Raw genomic sequence first — 6,419 nt, forward strand, 5'->3', positions numbered from 1 at the left:
ATGGAGCTGGCCTGAATTGTGCAGTGTTGTAAAATATAGAGTGTGTTTTGAAGACTTAGTAGGAAAAAAGGTAAAGTTTCTTATTAATAATTTTTATGTTGATTAGATATTGAAATGATAGTATTTTAGATGAATTTGGCTTAAATAAAATATTAAAATTAATTCCACCTGTTTCATTTTATTATTCTGTGCTATGCTATGCTATACTATTCCATTCTATGTGGTATCAGGACATTTAAAGTTACACATGCAACTTGCATTGTAATTTCCATTAGATAGCTGTGGTCTTGAGAAACCACAATCTGACACAATGACAACAACAGAAACGTTAATAATAGCGGTTTGACTTACTGCTCTAGCTGTTCAGATATATTACTACGTTTAAGCCTTCCAACACAGCTGCAAAGTGGGTATGATTGTTTCTCCATTTCTCAGATGAAGAAACTGAGGCACCCTGGCCAGATAGCTTGGTTGGTTAGAGCATCATTTGTATACACAAAAGTTGTGGATTCAATTCCTGGTCAGGACACATACAGGAAGACGTTGATGTTTCTGTCTCTCTAAATATCAATATATAAAAATTGGGCCCAGGCCAGGTGGCTCAGTTGGTTGGAGTGTTATCCCCATATGTGGAGGTTGTGGGTTCCATCTCCAGTCAGGGAACACACAAGGATCAACCAATGACGGCATGAATAAGTGGAAAAACAAATTGATGTTCTCTATCTCTGACTGTCTCTTTCCCTTTCCCTCTTTAAAAATAAGTAAATAAATAAATAAAACCAAAAAATTAATTTGAAAAAACCCCTGAGGGTTGGAGAGGTGCAGGTCTTGTTTACGCTCACCCAGACTGGGAAGCCCTAGACTTTTTGGCGTGTCCCTTCCTTTCTTTCTTTTTTAAAGTTTTATTTATTGATTTTAGTGAGAGAGGAAGAGAGAGAGGGAGAGATAGAGACAACAACATCAATCTGTTCCTGTATGTGCTCTGGCTGGGGATGGAACTGGCAAGCTCTGTGCTTCAGGACAATGCTCTAATCAACCAAGCTACCCGGCCATGGCTGTACTGTCCTCCCCCGCTTTTGTTTGTGACATAGAGAGAGAGACAGAGAGGGGGACAGATAGGGACAGACAGGCAGGAAGGGAGAGAGATGAGAAGCATCAATTCTTCATTGTGGTTCCTTAGTCTCCTTAGTTGTTCACTGATTGCTTTCTCATATGTGCCTTGACTGTGGGGTCTACAGCAGAGCAAGTGACCCCTTCCTCAAGCCATCAACCTTGGGCTTCAAGCCAGCAACCTTGGGCTCAAGCCAGTGACCATGGGGTCATATCTATGATCCCATGCTCAAGCCAGCAACCCTGCACTCAAGGTGGATGAGCCCACACTCAAGCTGGTGACCTAGGGGTTTCAAACCTGAGTCCTCTGTATGCCAGTCCCAGTCCGAAGCTCTATCCCAGGCATGGCCAACAGTTTTTGCCCCCGGGCCAGATTAGAAAGAAAACTTTTTCACAGGCCGGATGAAATATTAAAATGTAAAAATGTTAAATACAGGCCCTGGCCTGTTGGCTCAGTGGTAGAGCGTCGGCCTGGAGTGCAGGAGTCCCAGGTTCGATTCTCAGCCAGGGCACACAGGAGAGGCGCCCATCTGCTTCTCCACCCCTCCCCCTCTCCTTCCTCTCTGTCTCTCTTCCCCTCCCACAGTCAAGGCTCCATTGGAGCAAAGTTGGCCCGGACGCTGAGGATGGCTCTATGGCCTCTGCCTCAGGTGCTAGAATGGCTCTGGTTGCAACAAGCAACGCCCCCTGGTGGGCATGCCGGGTGGATCCCAGTTGGGCACACGCAGGAGTCTGACTGCCTCCCCGTTTCCAACTTCAGAAAAATACACACACAAAAAATGTTAAATACAAAATGATTCGTTTAAGTAAACAAAATTTTATTATGTAATGTGTTTATGAATAAATGTGAGTGAAAAATTTTAATATACAATATTATTTTAATAAAAATATAATTACATACCATATAAATATCCAAACTGTATTGCAATCAATCAAAATAATATTTAATTAATAGAATGAGCTTGAAGGGGTTATATCTCAAATAAAACAATTATTTTGTTTTACAAACAGCCTGGACATGTTTTCAGTTATCAACTGTAGCTATTGTCTATGCTACAATGCCACTTGATTCAGCACACTTGACCACAAAAATAATGAATTGTTTGACCTTGGGTGCACACTGGTAAACTCAGCCTAAAAGAATGTGGGTTTCACATTGCTCCTAAATGTCAAACAGCTTAAATCGAGTGCAGACGAGTACAAAAGTTGTAAATCTTTATAATGGATTTTTTTTTTTTAAATAAAGAAGTATCGTGAATCCATTTGACCAATTATTGGAAGTTAACTCTAGATTAATCACATGTGGAATTCTTTTCTGCATTTCACTATTTTTTTTTTATTTTTTTTTTACAGAGACAGAGAGAGTCAGAGAGAGGGATAGATAGGGACAGACAGACAGGAACGGAGAGAGATGAGAAGCATTAATCATTAGTTTTTCGTTGAGTCACCTTAGTTGTTCATTGATTGCTTTCTCATATGTGCCTTGACTGTGGGCCTTCAGCAGACCGAGTAACCCCTTGCTTGAGCCAGCGACCCTGGGTCCAAGCTGGTGAGCTTTTGCTCAAACCAGATGAGCCTGCACTCAAGCTGGCAACCTTGGGGTCTCAAACCTGGGTCCTCCACATCCCAGTCCAACGCTGTATTCACTGTGCCATCGCCTGGTCAGGCTCACTATCTTCTTAAATATCTCGATTTCCAATAATCAAAGACGCTTCCACTTCTGAGTAGCTGTGATTTTAAAGTAGTGGAGAATATTAAAATTTTAATCGCGGGCTGCATAAACTCTTTATGTAGGCTGTATGTGGGCCATGCCTGCTCTATACACTGCGCCACCGCCTGGACAGGCTGTAGTGTCCCTTCCTTGTAAAGGATTTGTGAGAGCAGCCCATGGGGAAGGAGTAACAGGTGAGGGAGAAGAAGGGAGGAGTTCCACGAATCATGTTTCAGGTGTTCCCTTCACAAACAAGACCCAGGGTCCAGCTTTTCCTGACCATCCCCTTCAGCATCTGGTATGTGACTGTGTCAGCTAAGCCCAGGACCCTGTCTCTGAGGATACTTCAGTGGGCATCCCAAGATGCTGAATCAAAGAAGTCACTCCCTGTCAATGGGTAGAGGATGTTTAGGAGGAACTGAGAATCTGTTATGACAGGGTAAGGATGTTTTATTTCACTGGGGAACAATTTTTTTTTCTTCATTTTCTGTTGCATGAGGTTTTAGAACTGTTTCTATATATTTCTGCATCACTGATTCCAAATCTGAAATCTGGTTTTTTGGTGCATGCTCTAGTTTTTATGCAATTTTAATTTCTTTTTGTTACACTTAATGGCATGCATTGGTTTTTAAATTAGAGTTAAAGGGCAACGACTCTTGGATTGAACATAACCACAAGGCAATTAATGTTTTACAAACATCACTTTTACATAATTGTAGTTGTTTTTAAATGTAAAAAATTATTATCTGATAAAAACACCCTGTTATTTTGTTTTAAGATTGAATCATGGCTTCTTCGAGTAGGCGTAAATGTAAGAATAGTCCTGACACCTTCTGTTATATATGTGGCTGTTACACACTTCAACGTCAAAGGTGCAATATTTCATCATTTGTGACACGTGCATATATTGCCTATTTTCAAGTTCCCGTTGGTGATCAAGACAAGAATTGGGCTCCTCATATTGTGTGTGTCATAATTGTGAGGAAATGCTTTGTGACTGGACAAAAGGAAAATGCAAAGGAATGCCTTTTGGTATTCCAATGGTTTGGCGTGAACCTAAGGACCACAGCAGTGACTGTTATTTCTGTCTGATCCATACAAAGGGCATCGGCAAGAAAAAACGGCATATGATCGCATATCCTAATATTCCTTCAGCAATACGACCTATCCCACACTCTGAGACACTCCCAGTTCCAGTTTTCAATGGTTTTATTTCTTCTAAGGATGAAGAAAGTAAACATGGTGATCAAGTGTATTTTGATAAGATGCATGAGGAAATGGTTGTAGAATCTGAAGGGTCTTCTTCTGATGCCAAGCAGTCATTTAACCCCTCAGCAGTTTAGCCAACCCAAATTGAATGACTTAGTAAGGATGACATAAAAATTGTCCTTGACTTTCTGAAGTATGAGGAACATAACTGGATCATTTGTGTGGATCTTAAAATGGTAAATTTCCTGTAAGACAACAGAGAGGTTTCATGAAGTATCCTTGCTTTCTGTGTTTGTGGGACAGCCGAGCTCGGGAGAAACACTGGACACAGAAGGAGTGGCTGAAACGTGAAGCTCTGGAAGTAGGGATGCAAAATATTGTGAATGAACCTGTAGTTAATCGAGACAGGATCATTTCCGCCCCCGCTTCACATCAAATTTAGCTTAATGAAACAGTTTGTTCAGGCTTTGAATAGAGAAAGTGAATGCTTTCAACATATTATTTCTGCTTTTCCTGCCTTGTCCTTCGAGAAGACCTCAAATTCAAACCCTCATACGTGACGAAGAATTTGCCAGGAAGATAAATAAGGAGGAGAAAGCAGCATGGCAGTCTTTTGTGGCAGTTACAAAGAACTTCCTTGGCAACAAAAAAACAGACAACTATGAACTTCTGGTTCAAAGGATGCTGTTGGCTTTCTGAGACATTGGATGTAACATGAGCATTAAGATTCACTTCCTGAACAGTCACCTTGATAAGTTTCCTGAAAATCTTGGAGCTGTTAGTGATGAGCAGACTACTGCTGGAGCATCAAACGAGATTGTCCTCAACAAGTACACAAACACAAGAGCTACAAACGCAAATTTTTGCCTGAATAGAATTTAAATAAATTTTGCACAAATTTTATCATTAAAATAAGTGTTTTAATATGTTCTATTTCGAAATTGTAGACAAATTCTGATGCAACCATATCTTTTAGTGTATTAGTGTATTTACTGCATTATATAATTATATTTTCACAAAGATGATGCCCAAGAAGATATTCTACTTTATTATGTTAAACTAAATGTTGAAAAATTTACAATAAGATGAAAACCTAAAATCTTGAATTGCAAAAAGAACTGTAGCTTACAGAGAAAAACTAATGTCAGATTTGAGATCAGCACACTCGAATTAGGTAAGAACAAGTGTTTTTGTGGATGCAACAAAATTTTTTTCCCAGTGAATAGATACTAATATTATCATCATCCCCATCTCCTGCATGGGGAAACTGAGGCATGGAAAGGTCAGGTGATTTGCCCAAGGTGCAAAGCAGGAAAGGGTAGGGCCAGAATTTAAGCCTGGGTGGGTGGATCAGTCTTGTCACATTTGCTGGGGATCAAATGCACAGAGTTTGCCATACACCAAAACTGTATTCTGTTCCTCTGATTTTACAGATAAGGGGAATGAGGCTGGAGAAAGTCAGTTGCTCCAGGCCACACAGTGATCCCCAGAGAATGTGTGAGGTCAGGAAAGCCCTAGGAAGATAAGGGTGCCCCCCAGGAGAAAGTCACTAGGCCTATTTCAAGTCTGCCCCCTTCCTAGAAACACTTTTAGGAAAGGAGAAGTTAGGAGGGGGGTTCCTGATACCCTTCTGGCCCCCTTTTCCAGCGCAGCCAGCAAGCTGGGGCTTCAGTAAAATAGAAGCCACTTTTATCCCGCCAGCCTGCTGTGAGCTCACTGTCTAGGCATCCACAGCTCCTGACCCCAAACCCACGTGTCCTGGAGATCCATGGGAAACAGAGCAACCCTGGAGGCTCAGATGAGGTGGGGGAACACAGCTCCCCAGCTGTGGCCACCCCCACCCTAATTTTCTGAGGATCCCTCTCTCTACCAGTTCCCTGTAGCACCCCCATGCCCCTGTTGACTCAGGCAGGAAACCAGCTGGGGCAGTTTCACTTCCTGGTCCCCACAACCCCTCTGGCCTGCCCGGCTGGCAAGATTTGCTTATGTTTTTTTTTTTTTCTCTTTCTTTCCTTTTGTAACACACGTTCAAGCGCAAAGTGTCAGGGCCCTGTCAGAAAAAATGGGGATTCAGGCAGAGGGGGAAGGTGGAGGCAGGAGAGGAAAAGGCTTGGGGAGGAATAATTGTGGCTAAGACAAGCAGAGAGGACAGGCATAGATAGAGGTGGGGGCAGCTGTTAATCACATCTGCAAGTTCCGTGGCTTTAAGGCTCCCAAATTTTGAGTGGTGTGTTAGGGTTCCATTTAACAGATGGGGAAACTGAGGCTCAGAGAGGTAAAGGGAGTTGAAGGTCACAGACAGGAAGGGCATAGAATGAAAGGTGTGGGGTTTTCCAAAATCTAATGCTCTTTTTAATTTTTTTTTAGTGTGAGAGACAGTGAGAGAGAC

The sequence above is a fragment of the Saccopteryx leptura genome, chromosome 1, assembly GCF_036850995.1.
Source record: "Saccopteryx leptura isolate mSacLep1 chromosome 1, mSacLep1_pri_phased_curated, whole genome shotgun sequence".
Classification (NCBI taxonomy): domain Eukaryota; kingdom Metazoa; phylum Chordata; class Mammalia; order Chiroptera; family Emballonuridae; genus Saccopteryx; species Saccopteryx leptura.